The sequence below is a fragment of the Cryptomeria japonica genome, chromosome 3, assembly GCF_030272615.1.
Source record: "Cryptomeria japonica chromosome 3, Sugi_1.0, whole genome shotgun sequence".
In the NCBI taxonomy this organism is placed as follows: domain Eukaryota; kingdom Viridiplantae; phylum Streptophyta; class Pinopsida; order Cupressales; family Cupressaceae; genus Cryptomeria; species Cryptomeria japonica.
In genome coordinates this window covers 349,268,917-349,287,767 of record NC_081407.1, presented here as the reverse complement: position 1 = coordinate 349,287,767, position 18,851 = coordinate 349,268,917, and positions in this window count along the sequence as shown.

Here is an 18,851-nt window from a genome sequence, read left to right as displayed (position 1 = left end):
AAATCCTCACCACCTATTCATACAATCCTTCATTTGTCTTAAATGTTGTCTTCCACTCATCAACTTCTCTGATCCTAATCTGACGATATTGTTGTCTTCTTGCAAGGTATGAAATGAGCCATCTTAGAAAATCTATCCACCACCACAAATATTGAATCATTCCCTCTCTGTGTCTTAGGCAATCCTAGTATGAAATCCATGCTTATATCCTCCCAAGGTCTAACCAGTACTGTCAAAGGTTTATACAATCCCGCATTCTGACTAGTACCTTTTTCAACTTGACAAACTCTACAGCTTTGCACATATCTCTTAACATCCTTATGAATTTGAGGCCAAAAATATTGCTCACTTACCAAGGCTACTGTTTTGACAATACTAAAGTGTCCAACTAAACCTCCACTATATTTCTCCTTAATCAAATTCTCCCTCATAGAACTCTTAGGTACGCACAACTGAACTCCTCTAAACAACATTCCATCCTGCATGAAATAGTCCAACCACTTACTCCTATCTGCCATAACTGGTAAAGCTAACACGGGCTACTCAGTCACTTTCTGCTTCAACAATTCAAAACTTTTGTTTGCTCTGGTGGTTCATCTGAATTCCTTCTTGTCTACTCTCATGGTCTTAGTCATAGGGTTACAAACTGAACTAAAATTTCTAATGAACTTTCGATAGAAACTAGCCAGCCCATAAAATGATCTTACCTCTCCAATGTTCTCCAGTGTAGGCCACTCAACGATTGCTTTCACTTTCTTAGGGTCCATCTTCAATAATTACCAACAGTACGAAGTTCATACAGAGTCTGAACTTAGTTCTTGCGGATATTTTTCAAATTGTACATAACAGACTTCAAAGATCTAAGTAAATTTTTGAATTTCTGAAACATTTTTGACATCCTTTGTCATTGATGTCAAAGGGGGAGTGGTATAGTGAGAAAAATGTACTAAGAAAGGCATGGAGAAAAGTGAATAGAAAAAGATGAACATATCATTTTCTCAGGGGGAGCACTCATCGTTTTGGATTCACAGTTTTGATTTTTCTCATGAGTGTTGCCATCAATGCCAAAGAGGGATATTGTTGGCATTATACACTCAAATTAGAATGGTGGATGTTGTCATTGATGGCAACAAGGTTCTACAGGTTCAACCAACAATAGAATTCACCTACCAACATTGGTAGTACAACAAGGCTTATTCACACGTGCATCCAGTTTACATCGACAAAAGATTATACCGGCATTCCAGGCCGACTTGACAATTAGTATTGTTTATGCGAAATAAATTATAATTGTATGGTTGACATGTTGTATTGTAAAGACTCATATATTTATGAGTTCTTGTAGGTCACTTGAAATGTATGTAAGCGAGTATATGAGATAGGATAGAGATATGATAGCGAATAGTTGTATATGCATTTTGATGTGTTTATTTTGGAGTAAATAAGAAGCAGAGATGAGCGAAGACTATTTTGCATAAGCAAAATCATTTGATAGCATATCGACTAGGGTTTTTGGCAGAGGCAGAACCGGTATCAAACAGAGCATAACAACGAACTCATCCAGCATTTTGATGTAAGTTGTAAGAGTTCATTTTTGTGTTTACATCAGTGTGATATAGTAGTCAGTGTGACTCCATTTTTGTTGTTGAGCAGTGAGCTCTAGGCAGTTGGCCTTCCTGCATGTGCAGGCCCCTTTTTGTACTAAGTAATATTTATTCATTTGGCCAGTGAGTAGATATTGTGGGTCACAAATCCCATCGAGGTTTTTCCCTTACCGGGTTTCCTTGACAAAATATTTGTGTTATGGTGTGCATTGATGCTAATTCCTTTGTTTCTCTTTGCTGCATTATTGTTTGCTTGCCGACATATTAATCTCAGTTACAAAATTATAAATAAGTTTAAATCTTTCATTTACCGGTCAGACACTGATTCACCCCCCTCCCCCTCTCAGTTTCTTTGGGATTAATCAATTATCTAATAGATATCCACTCTTCAAATCTATCTTTGTAAAGTATCTGGCTCCACTCAAATAGTCCATTGTGTCATCCAACCTAGGCAAAGGAAACCGATATTTCACTGTGATCTTGTTTATTGCTCTTGAATCGGTACACATCCTCCATTCTCCATTCTTCTTAGGTGCTAATACTGTTGGTACTGCACAAGGGCTCAAACTTTCCCTAATCAAACCTTTCTTCAACAACTCCTACACTTGTCTATTCAGTTCTTCAATCTTTGTCGGTGTCAACTGGTGTGCAACTTTGTTAGACAAACTAGCTCCGATAACCAAGTCCAAGCAATGGCTAATACTTCTAATAGGTGGCAATCCATCAGGCACATTATCTAAAATGATGTTTTCATTTCTGTCAGCAAGTCTCTTATCTCTTATGGGTGTCCTCCTTCCAGTTTCGGTCTCTCAATCTTCTTAGGAATTAAGGCAAAGCACACATTCTCATGTCTCAGTCCATCCAGGAATTTCCTTCCATCTACCAAACAGATTCTAGCATTCGTAATGACTTTATTCTTCAAAGGTTCCTCCAAAGGCAATAGGGTTTTCTTCATCCCATTGGCCGCAATAGTGTATGTATTCTTTCTCCCATCATGTACTGCCTATCTATCAAACTGCCAAGGCCTTCCCAACAAAAGATGACAAATATCTATAGGCATAATATCACACAAGACTTCATCATGATAATTCCCAATTTTCAATTTCACCAAACATTGTTCACTTACTAACAACTTATGTTCATCCCGAATCCATGCTATCTGATAAGGCTTATGGTGTTTCAATCTCTCCAAGATCAACTTATTCACCATCTCTTCTGAAACAAGATTATCTGAACTACCACTATCAATAACAACTTTACAACACTTACCAGATACCTTACATCTAGTCTTGAACAGATTCTTCCTCTGCAAGGGCTCTTCATCTCCTCCGGTATGACACAAATCTCTCCTCATCATCAAGAATTCTCCATCTTCTGGTTTGTTGTCTGATCCAGTGGGGTTTTATGACACTACCGTTGCTCTTTCGATAATTTATGTCTTCTTACACTTGAATGCACGATCTCCTCCTCCACAATTAAAGCAGGTTCCTCTAAATGTCCTCTTGTCTTGTCTTCGAAAGTTCTCATTCCGGTAACCATCCGGTAGAAATTTTTATCATCCTTCTGGTATGAATTACCTTCTTTTCTTACTTCCTTCTCCTTGCTCTAATCTATATTGGTTCCTATTCCTTCGATATATCCTCTTCCTCCTTGAAATCTTCCTCCGATAAACCTTCCACCTCTACCTCTCTATCTCTCCTCATGTCTTTTGTTTAACTTCTCTTCTGCCTTTAGGGCATACTGGTAAGCCTCCTCAACACTCTCCAATTTGATCATACTCAATTCATCTTGAATAGACATCCACAATCCATTCAAATATCTTGCAACTTGGTCAACTTCATCATCAACATGTCCAAATCTAATATTCAACTTGTAAAATGCTTCGGTGTACTCCTTCACATTAGATTCCTTCTGTCTCAAATTCTGCAATTTCTAAAACAAATCCACTTGATAATTCGTCAGCACAAACTTCAATTTGAACTTAGCAATCATCTGATTCCATGTCTTAATCTTCTCTTTACCTCTTCTTTGTCTATCAACTTGCAAATGCTCCCACCAAAGAGATGCATGACCTTTCAACTGAGTACAAGCATATTTCACCTTCCTCTCTTCTACAATGTTTTCAAAATCGAAATACTTCTCCATCTTTGAGATCCAATCCATCAATTCATCTAAATCTAACTTCCCATCATATTCCGGTGGGGTAAAATGAGGTTTAGTATTTGCCCTACTCAAAACCCTCAAAAATCTTTCCTCATCCAAATCAACCACCGATAGGTTTGCTTGTTTTGTCATGGCTTCTTCTCCTTCATCTTCACTTATATCTTCAATATGTTGGCTTGTTCTCTGGGCTATTTTCATGGCTTCTAACCAGGCTGCTATTCCTTGCAACATCTCCATCACAACAAGGTTTGCATTCCCACACTCTCCACCATTCCTAGCTCCTCTTCGCGCCATCGTTCACGCTAGTCCTCTGCAGCTGCAAGTCAGATCCGCAATCCACCACCCTACAACAAAATTTTAGGACACACAACCTCTGAAATGAAACTTCACTTTGATACCACTTGAAGCAAACACTGGTGAGGAGGGACCTCAAAGAGATCAATCTGGACCGGTCAGCAAGAGTAAACATGATAGAAACACAAAGATATGATGGAGGCAACACAAAAAAGATTGATTTATTGCATGAAATTCGATTACATCCAACCGGTAACAACCGAGTTACAACATACCGACTCATAGGCCTGGTAGAATAGGTCACAACTGGGACCTTGAACCTTATGATCTATCTTCTACGCACAGTCTAGCTACTTGATTCTCCTTGATTGCATTCTAATGCATAATTACAAATATATATATATCGATCCAAAGGATCCAGTCGGCCCAAAAAGGGATCAAGACCCGAAGAACAAGACCTAACATGCAAAATAAACAAAGTCGGCCACACGACAAGGAACATCGGAATCACCGCCCAAGGCTCTGCAAGCTTTGGAATAGGTTCCGATAGATCACCATAATAGGTCCCAGGCAAGCGGTAACAAAGGAACAACCGATAACAAAAAATTATCAAAGAAACCAGTAGTGATATCTTACTGGAAAATGATCCAAATGCGATGCGGTCTAGAAGCAAGAAAGATGATCAAGTCTTCAAGTATAATCCAACTCCACAGGATCCAGTGAGCTAGAACCAGGACACATAGAAAGGAAAACTGAAATTGCAAACAAAAAACAAACAGAAAGGAAAATGTTTTTGGTTGATGCAAGATTGCAATGAACCGAGGATTCTCCTGCATCAATTATCCTAGTCACCCTATAATGGTTTGTACATTTCTAAACCAAAGGTTAACCCAAAACCCATCAACTCAAACCTTTAATGGCTTTCTTTAAAGTCTTCAAGCCTTTAATGGCTTCTTTTAAAGTCTTCAAACCTTTAATGTTTCATTCTAGAGACTTCTCAAGCCTTTAATGTTTTCTCTCAAAGTCGTCAAACCTTTAATGGTTTCATTCTAGAGACTTCTGAAGCCTTTAATGTCTTCCTTCAAGTCTTCAAGCATTTAATGCTTTATTCCCCCTTTTCTCATTTAAATAAATTAAGATTGATTTAAATAAAATCCAAAATCCACATTCACATTAAAATAAATCAATATTTATTTAAATATCTATCCAAATGCAAGTTGCACCAATAAATTAATTTTATTTGAATCCTAAAAATCTCTCCTACTTGCATTCTCCTACAAATCCACTTGCATGCCTAAACCACTTCTAAACTCTTCTAATCACTTCCATTTTAGCCTAATCCTCCTACTAATCATTTGCACATTCCTTAAGAAGGAGTCACTTCTAAAAAATATGCAAAGACTTCGTAAACCATTAAAGGCTTTATGTCTTCAACAAGCTAAACTCCAAAGTATTCAATAACCATTAATGGTTAATTCACCTTCTGCCCTAGGTTAGAGACTTTCCTCTAACTTAACCATCCTTTTAACTCATGGGTCTCTTCGAGCATTCATTGCTTTGACCACGGTTATCCCTTTAATTCTTGCACAAGAGTTTATCCTTTGGATAAAATTGTTATCCACTAACTCAACCCTAACCAAACCCTCCTACCTGGCGACCATCATGTCTCCTCGGGCATTTAATGCATCTTCTCTCCGCTCTCAAACCTTCTCATATTGACACTTGTCAACATGGGATTGGTTTGAAAGTATCACATGGATTGAGTATCCTTCAATCCTAACCCTTGTTAAGATTACTCAATCTTAACCATCCATTTGCCCATTTCTTCTATAATTAGGCCTCATTAGGTTATTCTCTATCAAAAATCCACATTTGCCTCTTTTTGCAAGCTTAAGTATTTAGGAGCATTTTAGCATTAGCATATATTATATTAGCATAATATCCATATCATAGCATGTTAGTTTCATTATCATAGAATAGTCTTTACCATAACTAAGCTTTCATTATCATATCATAGATCTTAGTTGCATTTGCATATATATCTTTTATCATCTCATCCCTCATTCTTTAGGTTGTCATTTTAAAGGATCAAGTGCTCAATGATTTGAGAGCAACCTTGATTTAAAGAATCCTTGGAGATAGAGAACAATGGAATGGTTTGAGGAGATGGCTTAGTTAACTTGTTTTCTTTGATAGATCTTTTCATATAATGTTGCATTGGTATGCTTGTTATTTTTGCTCATAATCGACATCTAACCATCTTTCAGGTATACAATAAAAAAAAGTGTTTTGAAATAACTTCACACAAAGACTTTAATAGGCAAGGAGGAAAACTTCTATTAGAATCCAAACATGCTTTAATGACACTCCCTTCAAAACTGCAAAACAAAGGTGGCACAAAGGAAAGCAAATCAAACCTCAAACAACCGATGCAACATTGCATTATAAACGATATAACAAGAACTTGTAATAGGGTTTGAAATCCCTGATTACAAGAGAAGAAACTAAAAGGAAGAAAGGATACTTGTAATCGGACTTTTGCCCCCGCATTACAAGTAAAAATAAAGCCTTCTTGTAATTGAGCTTTTGATCACCAATTACAAGTCCATAATGACTTCAAAAACAATGAATCAACTTTTAATCGGGTCCTAGAGACTTGATTACAAGTTAGAGCATTTACTTGCAATATTTTACAAAAGTTCCTGTTACTTGCAATGCTAATCCCAAAACCCAAAATTACAGAAATAAGAGAAAAACGATAACCAAAAATGACCAAAACTTGGACAAAGATGGCAAAAACACACACACACACACACAAGACTAGACACAAACCAATACAAGTTTTAGCATCGTAAAACATGCCTTAGGAAAATTAAACTATGAATTTTAAACAAAAATTCATAGTAGTTGTCAATTTTCAAAATTTCAAAAATTAAGACAACATATATAATACACAAGCATAATGAATGCACAAAATAAATAGGTCGATAAAACTTAATAATTGTGCTTTTACTTAGGTGACTAAAGAATGATTTACATGTGAAGAGCACAAGTTGGATATTCTAGGGCAACTGTGCTTGGTTAGGGCTGATAAGATGTGAACTAGCCACTATTTTGATCTTTTGCAACAATAAATTTCTAGCATTATAAAGTTCTTTGGTTTTCAAGATGTGAACGCTTCTTACAATTTGCCAATATGTAGAGTGTTGCCTAAGTTGACTCTAGGGCAATGGTGCTTGGTTAGGGTTGATAAGATGTGAAGTAGCCACTATTTTGATCTTTTGCAACAATAAATTTCTAGCATTATAAAGTTCTTTGGTTTTCAAGATGTGAACACTTCTTACAGTTTGCCAATATGTAGAGTGTTGCAAAGTTATGGGAATAAAAATCAATACGAAGTATTTTTTTATGGAGTCATAGGTGACCATTTGTAAAGAAGTATTGACATCAAGATCAATTGTAAAACAGGTATTTTTTTATGGAGTCGTAGGTGACCATTTGTAAAGAAGTATTGACATCAAGATCAATTGTAAAACAAGAAACACTTTTTATTAATAAATTTTATCTAGTGGAGTTTAACCTAGAGGAAATCATATATGAAGTAGGGATAGATGTAACATTGACAATAAGTATGTAGGAAACAAGGTAGATTCTAAAAAGTGAATACGAAATTAATCAATTTCATAATTATTGAAAAGAAAATAAGCAAGGCCATTACAATGAGATGGAAAATAAACATAGTTATATGGAGGGAGATGATGATTATTAACATTTGGTTCAATGACACATCTATTTTTTATATATATGATCAAAATTTTGAAGTACGAGGACAAGGATGTGGCCTTCATTTGTATGATATAGTTTCTTGGTAATTATGACAACATAATAATATAAGTAAAATAATTTTTTAATTATTTTGGTAAAACTTGATACATAGCATAAATATGCAATGTTACATAACATAATGTAATATAACAATTAAATAGGTTAGTATAATGTTTAAATATTTTGATAAAATAGTAGTGTGTACTGGTAAAAAGGGTTTTCTATGGAGAAATATAGGTTGTACTTATCATGTCTTATATTGCTAAACCACAATAGTCTAAAAGTTCTTGACAAAGGAAACCAAATTTAAAGAACAAGAAGTGGATGTAAAGATGATAAAATAATAGCAATGCTCATCGTGTATAATAGGTATAAAAGGGGGGATCACCTTGTGGTGTAGTGATCAAGTGGTTGCATTATTAATGGTGCAACCAAGGTTCAAATCTCCGCTTAGCCCAAATGGTGTTAATGCCAATTTGGGCCCACCTTGATTATAGCAGCTTTGATCCCTTACCAATAAAAAGGAAAGGTATAAAAGGAAAATTCATTATTAGAAGGATGACATTTTAATTTAAAAACAATAAATTTATTATTTGAAGGATGACATTTCAATTAGTTCCTCAAGATTACCATTTTTTCATATATAGACTTTGGATAAATGTTAGCTAGACTTGAGTTAACTAGTGATTTTAGTAACTATGTTCCATGGGTGTAACAAAGATGTTAAGAACACAAAAAAAATGAGTACTTGCTTCTTCATGACTTTTCCTTAGTTCCTTGGAACCAGCAAGAGCCATGAAAAGATAGGTGACACAAATAGTTACATGTCACCTATCTTTTCATAGCTCTTGCTGGTTCGAAGGAACTAAGGAAAAGTCATGAAGAAGCACAAACATCTTTATTGCAATCATGAGACAGAGTTAGTAAAATGTCTAGTCAATTCAAGTCTACCCCTAACATATATCTAAAGTCTAGATATGTGTCTATCTAACTCTTTAATGTCTATCATTTTTTAGTTTTCAACTAGAGTAGGGGGCACACTAAAGATATTTACAACAAATGCCTTTTATGTTATGATATAATTTTTGAATTTTGAGATATCTCCATTTTAACTTGGTAGTTATGATTTTTGAAATATTTCCCTTTGAACTTATTGATTGTAACTTTTGAGTGTTTATTTCTTTCTAGATTTAGATTTTGCCACTATATGCCTTGAGATGAATTAAAATGATAAAAAAATAAGTTAATACAATAATAAACACTAGGTTTTTATAGTTCATGTGCATATCTAAATTTTCATCAACATTGTATCACACCCTACAATCCATCATGATGAATAGGAAAAGTAGGATGGCAACATTAATAGATATGACATATAACTAGGATAAGAAATCCTAAGATCTAGATGCTTAGATATGTCTTGACTTAAACCTTATCAAAGGGTGTGATGTTGATTCCAACCTATGTATGCCAAAAAAAGGGAGTGTAAATGGGGAAAATGGGGATTTTTGAGTAGTGCATGCATATATACAAAGTGATATGATGAAAAATAATATTGTGACCACAAGATGGTGAAACTATAGTTTATTTAGAAGTTACTAGGGGCATGCTAATGAAAAAGGCCAAAGAGGATTACAATGAAACATGAATTTAAAGATAGATCTATCAATTAAAGTAGATGATTTTTTTTGCAATCCCGATTAGGAAAAATAGTAGGCGTATAAGGAGTACCTTTAGGAAAAATGATGATAGGGGTAGAAAAGTTGACATTAACTAGCTTAGGAAATATGTGAGGAACTAACACAAAGAAGATTTGGTGACAATTAAATAGGTTCGTAATTTTTGACAAGCAAATTGGTTGCTACAATATTTGTGGTTATCATTGTGTACCGACATGTACTTGCAATAATGGGAGATCATCATATAACAAATTTTTTTAATATATATTTGAGAGGGACAACTCCTTGGAAATTTTGTCATTGATGTCAAAGAATTTTAGTTGTTAATGTATTGATATCAAAGGTTATTGATATCTTACAAGGATAACATTGTAGAAAACTTGTTAAGTGTCATTGGTGTCAAGTGATTTGATTGTTAAACACTTAACAGTTTCAGTTTCTAGCATGTGGTATAGGATAGGAAAAAACACCGACCCTAAAATTGTATTAACACTCATTGTTGATCAAAATTCTTGTTTGATGTATGTTAAATTTTGTTTTTGGAAATATATATAAATGTGGTTTGACCCTCAACCCTCGATTTGTGTTGGCCTCTCATTGGTAATCAAACTTGGTGACATTTGCAAATTGCATGTTTGTTGTGTGGTAGGGTGAAGTATGGGAAACCCTCAAACCTTGACTAGTTGACTTGGCACTCTAAAGTTAAAATTTTATTTAGGAAAAAAATGAATAACATGGTTGGTTGATCTAATGAGCATGATATTTTAAAAAATGGTAGCCAACCTATGGACTTATTGCATTGATTTTTTGTACCCAAAAGGGGTATATAAAGGAGAATCTTTTTTAGAGTTAGTGTGTGGTGGTGTGGTGTGAAAATGTTCCATCTTTTGAGAGTAGATTAGAGCAGAGAAAATTTAATTCTAGTTCAAGTAGATGTTTGTGAAGAAAATTGAAGTGTAGATTATGATGTAAAATTTGATATCATCTCAATAAGGAGATTGTTGGAACAAAGATAAATTCTCATTATCCATTGAAGAAGCATAATAGGTTAGTGCCTCTTGAACGAATGGATTGATGTCTCTTGTTGAATTGGTTATCAACTTTAGGGATTGGTGTCTTCAATAGGTTGGTGCCTGCAAAATCAGGTGGGGATTGGTGTCTTTAGTATATCGGTGCTTGCAATTGTTATAAGATCATTTTATCACCTTGTAAGGTTGGACTTGGATAGTAGATCCAAGTCTAGTCCCTTTTCATGGTTTTCTCACAAAAGGGTTTTCACGTAAATTTGTGTTCTCTCTTATGTGTGCTTGTTGAAATTATTATTGCTATTATTATTATGGTTGTTAAGTTTTAATTAAGTGAAAAAATTTCTTCATTCTAATTCACCCCACTCTTAGTATAAATGTAATCTCATCATTCCCTTATATGATGAGAGTTTTTAGGGGTTTTTGTGTACTTTAAACCCAAAAGTACCAAACACACACACACACACACATAGAGAGAGAGAGAGAGAGAGAGAGAGAGAGAGAGAGAGAGAGAGAGAGAGAGAGAGAGAGAGAGAGAGAGAGAGAGAGAGAGAGAGAGAGAGAGAGAGAGAGAGAGAGAGAGAGAGAGAGAGAGAGAGAGAGAGAGAGAGAGAGAGAGAGAGAGAGAGAGAGAGAGCCATTATTATGGGTACTCAACAAATAAACAAAGGGAAGGATACATGTAGAATTAAAGATAAGATTAAAAATTAATTCCTATACATTATTAAAATGTTGATAGACTAATCAACCTGCATTCATGAAATACAAGGAATGAATGAAGAAATGATTTTATGTTAAATTTAAGAATACTAGAAAATGTGTGAAAACTAGAGAAGGCATATACTCCTACAATATTTTTCTTATCTCTTAAAAAAGAAAGTCTTTATAATCTTAATTTTGTCCCTATTTCAACATATGTAGGATTTTTATTAGTATTATCTTTTAGTTGTTTAAACATTTGTCCTTCTAATATCTCATTTTTCCTTATAACCACAAAATTAGAACTACTATTTAAAGAGATGACCTTTTTCTTAATTTTCAATGTGTCTTATTTGATGAATTGGCATAAACAAATGTGAGGTGTTGTAATGAATATTTGAGAAAAAAGATTTAAAAAGCAACATTTCTAACCTTTTCATGTAGAGCTTCTTCTTCTTCACCTTTTTTGGGAACCTTGACTCTCATATTCAAGTTGCATATATTTTGGGAGAGAATTTTTTTTTGGGTTCATATTTACACTCTTCAACAGACTAAGGATACATTTTCATAATCTAGCAATTGGTTTCAAATTGATCTTCTATTTTTATTTCCACTGAATTGCTCATTTGAATGTTCTTCATCAAGATCAAAAGTAAAGGTTTTCATTTTGGGGGGAGAAAAGAGCATTAATGAACAATTAATATTAATATAATCATTGAAAGTCATGTTGTTGAAAGTGTTGAATATCTCAGACAACTGAGAGGGAGGTGAATCAGTTGTCAATTAAAATATTTTACTTATTCCACATAAATGTATCCGGTAAATTAATTCTTAATTAATTCTTAATTAATTAACCATATATTGATATAAGAATGAGAGAGCACGCACATGAAACACCAGAATTGACATGGCCAAGAAGGAAAAAACCATGAAGAATGTTAATTTTCAAGAATAAAGCACCTGTTAGGGTGACACTAGTTAAGGTGATTTTTACAAAGGGTGGGTCACTGCCAGAATGCTCACTGTAGGTGGGCTCACTGCTCGGCTAAAACTGCTAGAAAAAGGCTCACTGCCTAGAAGAAGAAGGAAAAAGAAAGTATCCACCACTATAGCACAACTGCCACTAAGTTGCAATGCCGGAAGAGACCTTTGGCTCACTGCCTTCAGGTACCAAACAACATCAATGTAATACCATATTGCTCAACCACAACTACACATAACCTTGCACTAATTCACATCAACAAGAGACAAATCTTCTTCTCTAATCCACTTATATCTACTTCTTTTCATTACAATCATCCTTTATTTATACTAATCTCTTGAATGAGAAGTCTCCCAAGTTGGCCAAAGAATTTACCTGAATACAATTTGAATAGGTCTACACTAAACATTCCCGTGGTGGAAAGGAATGAGAAGTGGACCACACCATAATGCACTACATTGACCAAAACAACACGTTATCCATACACCACAATCACCAGAGAAAAAATAGAACATTCAAGGTCGAGCAGACCTAGAATGAACATATCCACAACCATGTCTTCAAAGCACATCATCACGTCTCAAAATAGAATAACAAAGATAAAGACATGAGCAACACAAATCCAAGTTATTATCATCAAAACCAAAAATATAGAGAAATACAGAGCACTGCAAACACTATCAACTCTCATCATCACTGTATACACTTTTGAAGCACAAGTTCTGAAGCACCAAATCATGAGAATAACATCCCAACCAACAACATACCAAATCTTCGTGACTACAACCACAACAAATAAAAAATGCGGAGCACAAACCAATCACTGAAACAAAGAATCGATATGTTGACATCAATGGCAACCATACTGACACACCATCAACTTCACATTTGCCATAGGAAGATTGTTCAATGTTACAATTGTTGAAGTGGAACATACTATTGAATTATTTGATTGGGTACAACAATGATCATGATTTTCATAGGTAAAAAAGTGTTATCCTCATCACATAAAGATTTATTTGTCATCATTGTTGTCTTCACAATTCAAATAACACAGTCTTGCAACTTTTCAACCATTAGATTCAATCAACATTTCCACCAATCACTCTTCAAGAAATCTTCTTTACCCAAGATTGTAAAATTTGAGGCAACAATTTGTAGTGGGAAACAACTTTACTTTTTTCTTTTTGAAATTTTATTGTACATGATAAGAAATTGCAATCTACCAGTGTCCTTCCATGATATATTCACTTGGAAGTTCATGTTTTAAAAAAAAATGGAGAATATCTTTCAACTTGATTTTTCAAATAAATTTATATGTTACAATACATAATTAATCACGTTTTTAGAAAATTTGATAGAGTGCATTTTTAGAAATATTTCACATCAACTTATCTACACCTTGTACATTCAATGTTATTCAAGTAAATTTACACCTTACAATACAAATCAATCTTTGATTTTAGTGGTTTATTTAAGAGTTCTTATAAAGAAATTAAACCTTTACTTCTGACTAGCCCCTACAAAATTAATGAGGGCAGAACCCGAGACTTAGAAAATACAACAAAAGAGACAAAAAAGGATTTATATATTATTGATTGAAATTTATTTTCACTAAATGTAATTACAAATAGGAGGATTAAATCCTCATAGGCTGCAACACATTACAACTTACCCTATTTCTTGGAAAAACCCCTTTCTTACAATCCAAATTTTCCAACCCAAAAAGCTATTACAAGTTTCCCCAAAATGGGTCCTAAATAGCCTAGCTTTGGTTTCGAGCCAAAATTACAAATTCAAATTTAAAATTTGGCAATCTGGTGCAAAAACTTGAAATTGGAAATTTTTGAATTTGAACCAAATTCAAAAACTAGAAACTTTCCAAAAAGTTGTCCAACTTCTAGCAGCCATAACTTTTGATCCGATGGTCGGATTGACGTGTTGTTTGAACTGTTGGAAAGCTTGCGGAGTGAAGAATATGCGAAGAATACACTCCATCGATTCCCACCATTTTTGGAGTCGTTCAAGACCATGCAGTGCCTCAAATCTAATTCAGAAGAATTTTCAGGTGATTTTTGATAAACTGAAACTTGAATAACTTGCAAACCGTAAATGATCTTGACTTGATTCTTTCGCCAAAGTGCTTATTTTTATATTCTAAACTTTCTCATAAATTTTTGTCTCCATTCGCCTTCAAATTGAAACTTTCTAAAATAGCAGGTTAGCTAGAAAAAGCAACAAGACAATTCTGAAAGTTAGAATCTCTTATTCACTCAAATGGGTATCCAAAAATGCAAAAACATTATAAGAAAACTAAAAAAAAGGATTTTTTTTTGGGTGATGCAGGATTGCCCTTACACCACCGAATGCTCTTGCATCGAACACCCGGAATAGTTTGAGAAGTGACCTCGTCACATCTTAGCTGTTTGAGGAAAACCCAAACGATCAACCTCTTCCTTGGACAACCATAATGAATATTCAACGAGTCTTCCCTTCCATTGCACCAGATATTCCTCATACTGCCTGTTTCTTATACTCCTTCCCACATGGCTATCCAAGAATGCTTCGATCTCCTCTTTTTTTGAAGTAGGTGCATGGATTTTATAATGTTCTATTACTTTCCCCTCATCTGTGTCACCTTCATGATATTCTATTAAATCTGCAATGTTGAACATAGGGGAAATGTTGATTCCATCTAACAACTCTACCTCATATGTGTTTCTTGAATCACGCTTCTTCAAAATCTTGCAAGGACCGAACTTCTTCATCTTCAACTTATTGTAGGTTCCCACAAGAAACTTTTCTTTTCTCAAATGGACCATCACTTCATCTCCAATATGGAACTCCTTATACCTCCTCTTCTGATTTGCCTTCATCTTATACTGCATATTCATCTTGTTAATGTGCTTCATCACCTCTTCATGTAGATTCTTGATGTGTTGTGCAAAGTCTTCAGCTTCAGCACTTGTATGCTTCTCTTGGTCCATCTTCCTTAATTTTGAAGCGATCCTTGGACTACCTCCATAAATAATTTGGAATGGTGATTTACCAGTGCCCCTGTTGACAAAATTGTTGCAAGAAAATCTCCTACGATAAGGTCAAGTCCCATCGCTTGGATTTATCTCCTACCAATCATCTCAATAGGTTACTCAGACTCATGTTCACTACTTCAGTATGCCCATCAGTCTACAGATGGTGTGCAAAATTGAACTTCAACTCTGTTTTGAAATTTTTCCACAAGGTCCTCCAAAAGTATCCAACAAATTTGGCATCACGATCTGATACTATACTTTTTGGTAGATCATGTAGTCTTACCACCTCCCTGAAGAATAAATCAGCAATGTGGACAACATATGGATCTTCTAGAATGGGATGAAATGTGCCATATTTTCAAACCTATCAACCACCACAAATACTGAATCATCTCCTCTCCGTGACTTTGGTAAACCAAGAACAAAGTCCATATTTATGTCCTCCCATGGCCTCTCTGGTACAGGTAATAGCTGATATAGTCTTGTATTCTAGCTTATTCCTTTAGCCATATGACATACTTTGCAACTTTGAACAAATTTCTTCACATCTTGTGATAACTAAGGCCAATAATAATGTTAACTGATAATGGAAATGATTTTATCTTGACCAAAGTGTCCTACCATTCCTCCACTTTGTTTCTCCTTGACCATGCTCTCTCTCATGGAACTCCTTAGAATATACAATTGGCTTCCCTTAAACAACATACCATCTTGGATTATGAAATCCAACCATCTTGTCCTATCCAAAGGAATAGGCTCATTGTAAGCTTTCCAAGCATCTGCAAAATCAGGATCCTCGGGATACAAGGTCTCGAGTTCATTGAACCCAACCACTTCAAATTACATCTTTGTCAATAAAATCTGCCTCGTACTTAAGGCATCTGCAACTCTGTTGAACCTTCCAATTTTGTGCTTCAAGACAAAAGTGTAACTCTGCAAAACCTCCACCCATTTCAAATGTCATTGATTCAATTTTTCTTGGTTGTTCAAGTACTGCAATGCTTGATGATCAGTATACAAAATAAATTCCTTCGACAACAAATAGTGTCTCCATTTCTTCAATGCTTGAACTATTGCATAAAATTCTTGATCATAAATAGAATACTTTTTCTTTGCATCATTTAGATTTTCACTGAAATATGCAATGGGTCTACCTTCCTCGCTCAAAACAACTCCAATGACATTACCACTGGCATCACAATCCACCTAAAACACCTTGTTGAAATTTGGAAGGGCTAAAATAAGTTGCTTTGTCACCTTCTTATTCAACATGTCTAAACTTTTCGTTGCTCCAATGCTTCACTTGAACTCTTTCCTATCCCCTCACATTGTTTCAATCAGGGGTGCACAAATACTACTAAAGTTTTTGATGAACTTCCTATAAAAGTTGGCCAAACCATGGAAATAACTCACCTCAATAGCAATCCTTGGGGTAGGCCATTCCAGAATAGCCTTCACCTTCTTTGGGTCCATTTTAAGACCTTTTGCTAAGACAACAAACCCCAAGTACACTAACTCCTTCACAAAAATACACTTCTTCAAATTAATCAACAATTTCTCCTCTTTGAGCTTCTCAAAGACTCTATGAATATGCATTAAATGCTCCTCTAAAGTATTATTGAAAATCAAAATATCATCTAAATAAACAATAACAAACTTGCCTAAAAATTCTTTCAGTACCTCATTCATGAATCACATGAATTTGCTCGGTGCATTGGTTAGCCCAAAAGGCATGACTAACTACTCATACAAGCCTTCTTTGGTTTTGAAGGCGGTCCTCCACTCATCACCCTCTATGATCTGGATTTGGTGATACCCACTCTTTAGATCTATCTTGGTGAAGTATTAAGCTCCACTCAAATAGTCCAAAAAGGTCATCCATCCTTGGCAGGGGAAATCTGTACTTGATTGTTATCTTACTTATGGCCCTTGAGTCCGTACACATCCTCCACTCCCCATCCTTCTTTGGTGCTTGTACTACAAGTACAACACACGATCTCGAGTTCTCTCTGATCAATCATTTCCTCAACAATTCTTGAACTTGCCTGTTCAACTCTTCATTTTATGCTAGAGTCATTCTATGGGCTGCGTTATTTGGCAAAGTCGCTCCAGGGATCAATATATTTTGATGATTGGTCTTTCTTATAGGTGCTAAACCCTCAAGTACATTATCAGACACAATGTCTTGAAACTCATTCACCAAATTTGAAACTTCTACAAGCACTTCTTTATCGTCTTCTCTAACCAGTCTAGGAATTAAAGAAAAACACATAGGTTCGTGTTTCATGCCTTACAAAGATTTTATTCCATCAACAAAACATATTCTAGCACTGTTGCATACCTTTTCTTTCACCTCCTTCAAGGGCTTCAGCTTATGGCTAACTCCATCCTTTGTTAGGGTATAGGTATTAACGCGACCATCATGTACAACATGCCTATCAAACTGCCATGGCCTCCCTAATAGCATATGACATGCATCCATGGGTATGGTGTCACATAGTACCTCATCACAGTAATTGCCAATTTTGAATTTCACCAGGCATTGCTCATTGACCGAAACTTTGTGGTTCTTTTGCAACCAGGCAATTTGATATGGATGTGGATGTCTTTCCCTCTTCAACCTTAACTTTGTGACCATCTCCTTAGACACCACATTATCAGTGCTTGCACTGTCAATAATCACATTGCAACACTTATCCTCACATTTGCATCTGGTGCAAAATAAACTCTTCCTCTGATTTGGTTCTTTCTCCTCATTTAACAGGGTTCTCCTGATGACTAGGGCCTCTCCCCTTTCAACATCACCAGAATGCTCAGACTGAGCTTCATCGTTTGCATGTGCAACTTGTGCATGGCCTTCATTTCTTTTATCTATCCTTCCTTGGTGTTGTGGACATTCATAGGCTCGATGCCCTTCTTCACCACATTGGAAACAAGTTCATTTGAAACCACCTCTCCCGAATCCTTGTCCAGGTATCTCTCTTCCTCTTCCTCTTTATTCACCATTGTTTTGATCACGAGAGCGATATAAATTATCACTCTTCTGATTTCGGTTGGTACCCTTTTCTTCATTTTTCTTCTGATTGTCATTTCAATTCCCAAAGGATCTTCCACCACCCCTTTCCCCTTGACCTTTCCCTCTTTGCTTACCTTCAAACTTCTTATTCAACTTCTCTTCCACCTTCCAAGAAAATTGGTATGCATCTTCAATATTGATAATTTTGACTAGGTTGAGCTCCTCTTGAATACTTAGCCTTAACCCATCAAGGTAACAAACAACCTTCTCCTTGTTAGCCTCTACATGGTCTATTTTGATAATCATTTTGTAAAATTCCTTTGTATACTCTTTAATAAACTTGTTAACTTGCTTCAATTCTTGTAATTTCTTCAAAAAATCCAATTTAGAGTCCATTGGAATGAATTGTTTCTTCAACTTCTCAACCATTCGATCCCATCTAGTGATATTTCTCTTTCCTCTCCGATTTCTTTCTAGCTGGACCTCCTTCCACCAAATTTTGGCATGACCCTTCAACTTTTTTTTTGCAAAC